General features: G+C 41.1%; 1 pseudogene; it reads left to right on the plus strand.

Annotated features, from left to right (window-relative positions):
• The first annotated feature begins 16 nt into the window (after positions 1–16).
• Positions 17–4,293, plus strand: LOC116684890 (deleted in malignant brain tumors 1 protein-like; annotated as a pseudogene).
• The last annotated feature ends 1,288 nt before the right edge of the window (positions 4,294–5,581 follow it).

Consider the following 5,581-nt stretch of genomic DNA (forward strand, 5'->3'; position numbering starts at 1 on the left):
TCAAGTGGAAACTACAAAAACAACTGTAGGCAACAGCACAGCAGTTGAGGGGCAGGTCCATCTGGCCAATGGAGGAACCAGCTCCTGTTCTGGCAGAGTAGAGATCTTCTACTTGACAGTGGGGGACGGTTTGTGACGATTTTCTGGGAGCTGGTTGATGCTCATGTTGTGTGTAGACAGCTGGGCTGTGGCAGGGCCATGTCAGCACCACAACGTGCACGCTTTGGACAGGGCAGCGGGCCCATCTGGTTGGATGATGTCACACAACAGGCAGCGAATCAAAGTTCAGTGAGTGCAGACACAGGGGGTTGGATTCCACGACTGTAGTCACATGAGGATGCTGGTGTGGTCTGCAAAGGTAATACAAATGTGTACAACTAAAGGCAATGAAGTCTCACTGTGTAACATGCTGTTCTATGGTGTACCATTTAGCAGATGAGAGGATTTTAGTAACACTTGTTACAGAATATGAAATATGTGCTTTATAGTTCTCTTTATTACTTGCATGCTCTGTACCTGAACTAGCTGTTGTGTGTAGTTTTTCAAAGATACCATCGTCTCAAGAAGTCCATTTAACTAGAAAAAACGGGTCTATTCAATAATTTTCAATATTTCTACACACACTAGATATGATTTTGTAGATGATAAGTCAAATGTACAGTAAAAGATAAGTTTGTGTTAAAAACATGAATGAAGTTTTGTGCACAACACAACATGATCTGTGTATCCAGTAGACCGTAGTCTTCACATTCAACAGGGGACAGGCCTGCTTTGTTTTATTCACCCGCTGCTAGCTATATAGTTTATAGAGTATTATAGAACCAAGACTAGGGTGGAACTCAGAAAAAAAGTCATGATTACAAATCTGTCCGCTACTTCAACATTACAAACAGCGCATAGATTTATCATACACAGCACAGTTAGGCTACTGATATTTTAGAGCTGGTCGTTAGCCATAGATTCTAACTTGTACAATCCTCAGTCAGATAAACGAACAATGCGTCAGGAAGACTAAACTCCCCATTCATCTTAACACCCCTCTGCCCCTGACATTTGTCTGCTACTAGGTGATGGAGAGTGGGGATGAAAAGGTGGTAAACAAGGGCATTTGGGTCATTTTTGCTAACAAGGGGATGCACACTCCGCAAATTGCCTACTGGTTATAAAGAAAGTTAAATCTTTCCCTAATTACTGTAATGCGGATGGCAGTTAAAGGCTGTAGTTGTCATGTGAGTTCACAGAGACTTTTCTTCTTTCCGTTCGAGCAGAACCCGTCAGCACAGTTTTTACCACCCACACCTCGTCCACCACCTAAAACTTCACCACGCGGTCAAGTGGAAACTACAAACCCAACTGCAGGCAACGCACAGCAGTTGAGGGGCAGGTCCATCTGGCCAATGGAGGAAACAGCTCTTGTTCTGGCAGAGTAGAGATCTTCCTCCGTGGACAGTGGGGGACGGTTTGTGACGATTTCTGGGAGCTGGTTGATGCTCAGGTGGTGTGTAGACCGCTGGGCTGTGGCAGGGCCATGTCAGCACCCACACAGTGCACGCTTTGACAGGGCAGCGGGCCCCTGGTTGGATGATGTCACATGCACAGGCAGCGAATCAAAGCTCAGCGAGTGCAGCCAGGGGGGTTGGATCCCAAACTGTGATCACACTGAGGATGCTGGTGTGGTCTGCGAAGGTAAATACAAATGTGTACAACTAAAGGCAATGAAGTCTCACTGTGTAACATGCTGTCTATGGTGTACCATTTAGCAGATGAGAGGATTTTAGTAACCAATTTGTACAGAAATATGAAATATGTGCTTTATAGTTCTCTTTAGGACTTGCATGCTCTGAAGCCTAAAATAGCTGTTGTATGTAGTTTTTTCAAAGATACCATCCTTCAAGAAGTCCATCTTCATCCATGTGTCTCATATCAACAATATTATGTTGCATGTGTATCTGTTACTGGTTCACCAGTGAGGCTGGTCAACTCTGACAACCGTTCTCTGGCAGAGTGGAAGTCTACCATGATGGACAGAATCTTCGTATTGAAGAGTCTTATGATGATCTTATCTTGTATATAATATTTATCATCTTATCTCCTTCCTCTCACACTTTTTTTTTGGCGATCTTACATCTTTTTCTTCAGTTTCACCCACTACAGCCTTCTCAGTTTATTTGTGACCGAGATAAACTCCAAGTGGGCCTTGATTTGGCTCGCCTTACATCCTCTGGTTTGAACCCTTCTCTGGCAATATGGCATCCTACAACTGCTCCTGGGTCAGAGTGCATGATGGTTTAGTGTGGTATGAAGTGGAATCAACAGCAGGTGCCTGTGGAAACACATGAGGGTAAAGACTTACTGTGTTCTGACAATTTCATTACAACTTGGTCCTGCTGCTTGTACAACAGAGCACATTCTCACAGGCCAAAACATTGAACCATCCTCCTGTCTTTCAGACCAACATCACCATGCCATCTACTCCAATATTTTATTTCACTCACCCAATGAACAACACGTCCTTCATCAGTCCTGTGAGTCTTCCTTCTCCTGCGTGTATCCCCTGGACACAGACACCAGCCTCAATGTGGCTATCGGACCATTCTGGCGTGAGTACCTTTTATTTAACTGTGAACAGTTGAAAAATAAGAAACTCCTAGGTGTATAATTGTTGTGCTGTGATTGTAGTATAATATTAATTATAGCATATGTAAATTAATTAATAAATAAAGACATACCTGTTTTTCATTTTAGCATACATTGCTGTATGCCACAGTGTCTTAACGAGTCATCCAAGCCACAACAATCATCACCACACACAACAGTTACAAAACAAATGTCAGCAGGTAGAACTTAACCCCAGAAGAAAAATGACTACTGTATGTCTAACTTCAGTTTGTTTTGTACTTAGTAAGTTATGGATTGATTATTATTGCACCACGTGAACACCAGAAGCTGGAGATCAGCACGGATTTACCTAAAAAAGCCTGAGTGATGGTTATACTTTCTAGCTGTTATACATTGAAAAAACTGTGCATGTTTGACGCATGTTGTTTTGCATATGAATGGCTACAGGAGGAATATACAATTAACAAGATAAAATAAACGGAAAGAAAAAAAAACTTGGAAAAAAACTTGCCATAACAAAAAACATATTTTTTTCTTGTCAGGCTGGCAGGCGGCATTTCAGGCTCGGGTACCAAAGCCAGAGCCCTCCATGTCTCTGTTCCGCACTCACACTACACCGAGACTTATCCAGCAGGCCGGGTCACCCTGCCAGTGGGCTCGCCATTGTATGTGGGCGTCTCTGTGGAGGAGAGAGATTCAAGCTTTGCAGTTGTTCTGGAGGACTGCTACGCCACTCAATCATCAAACCCTGGCGATTCCATCCAACACCCTCTCATCCAGAACAAGTTAGTTTCTCTCTTGAGCATCAGCAGATAGTTTGTGCAGTTATAATGGAATGGGGAAAAAAGTTTATGTATGGTGACATTGCTCCATCCTCTCTCCGATGTCCCACTGACCGCCAACAGGTTCAGTGATTGAGAGCGGCTCATCCCTCCGGGCTCGTTTCTCTGCCCTGCTCCACAATGATTATAGGGACGTTTCCTTCATTGCAGCCTCAGCCTGTGCGAACGGACGAGCTTCTCTTGTGTTCCTGTAGTCACACCTTTCACTTATCAACAGCTCCAACTATATCAAAAACACGGGGTTTGAGTGTATTTTCCCACCCTCTTCTACCACGTAGCCTTGCACAAGTAGGACCTATCGCTCTGTTTCCAACTCTGATCGTCTGAGTACCCTCAGCATTGGACCAATCACGTGTGAGTATGAGTTACAATTTGGTCTCAGGGATGATGCCTGAACATAATGAACTATAATGAATCAATAACCATGCATTCTCTTTCTTTATATTTAGGGGACAAGTCACCTGAGTGAGCTGGTAACAGTAATAATACAAACATATTTCATATTGTGATATCAATTTGTTTTTAAGATATGTTTTGTTCATAAGACATACGATTATAAAAACTGGTGTTTTCAATTCTAAAAACTTTGTTAAGGTTGGGTTATTGAAAAAGGTTATAATGAAAGTGAAAGTACTAGTTATTTCATGTAAAAGACTAAGTCTATTTTTAAATGCATTAATTATTGTTTAGATCCAATGACAAATTGTTCAAATTGTGGTATATACTGTGCAACTGATATGTGTGTATGTGGCAGAAAATAACTCTGTACCTTGATAATGGAATATGCAGTAGTTCACAAATAAAATGTTAAAATGGAAACCATGGCACATTACCAGACTGAAGGTTCTCAACAATTATTTGATGCATTGCCTTTATATTTGGCACAGCTACGGTGGCCAGCAGATGAACTATAATGACTGTGGTGAACCCCTAACTCTTCCTATACATATACATATACATATACATATATATACATATAAATATATACATATATACGTACACATACAGTGAGGAAAATAAGTACTTGAACACCCTGCTATTTTGCAAGTTCACCCTCTTAGAAATCATGGAGGGGTCTGAAATTGTCATCGTAGGTGCATGTCCACTGTGAGAGACTTTATCTAAAAAAAACGTAAGGCTACTGTACCAAATATTAACATTGATTTTCTCAGGTGTTCAAATACTTATTTGCAGCTGTATCATAAAAATAAATAGTTAAAAAAACATGCATTGTGATTTCTGGATCTGTTTTTTTTAGATTATGTCTCTCACAGTGGACATGCACCTACGGTGACAATTTCAGACCCTCCATGATTTCTAAGAGGGTGAAATTGCAAAATAGCAGGGTGTTCAAATACTTATATCCTCACTGTATCTCTTATCATTCGTTTTCAGTCTCAATGCCCAGATGTGTTGCAAGAGTCGCAGTGAACATTGTATTGTCCAGTGATGGTGGTATAGTGGTGAGCATAGCTGCCTTCCAAACAGTTGACCTGAGTTTGATTCCCATCCTTTGCAATAGTTTTCTTTGAGTGATGTTACTTGCTTTCTTTGTCAAGACGTAACCAGAAAGTTTACTTGCCCAACCTGGTTTAATACAATATTAGATCTCTGCTATGGTACAAATAATGCAGCATAACAATCAATCAAGCTGCCTCCACGAGGATCCACAGGCACAGGCAGTGCTCTACGATTTGCACTTCGCCTGTGTCTGGTATTACTGATCCAGTTGACTATTGACTTGCTTCCTGCTTCTTACAGTGCAGACGCTTTGATGCTTGCTCCTGCCTCTGCTAGCCTATTTTTGCTAATAATCTTGCTTTTCCTAGAGAAACTATAAGCTATATTTATAAGCTCTTGGATACTTATAAATCACTGGACTATACATTTTTTGTAGACATAGTAGGCTATTACAATATTTTTAAATTTTTCTGTGTGAATGTGGCCTACCAATAGCTCAAGCCTGTCCTACAGTGACTTTAGCTAAGACTTTTACTGAGCTTGCTGTTTAGCCAAGCCTTTTGTACTTGAAAAACAACGTGAAAAACAAATATGCTGTCCTTAAATACAAAGAACGCTAAAGTTCTTTATTCCCAATATCATGTCTCAGACATTAGTTC

This window comes from Etheostoma spectabile, unplaced genomic scaffold (assembly GCF_008692095.1).
Source record: "Etheostoma spectabile isolate EspeVRDwgs_2016 unplaced genomic scaffold, UIUC_Espe_1.0 scaffold00569373, whole genome shotgun sequence".
NCBI lineage: Eukaryota > Metazoa > Chordata > Actinopteri > Perciformes > Percidae > Etheostoma > Etheostoma spectabile.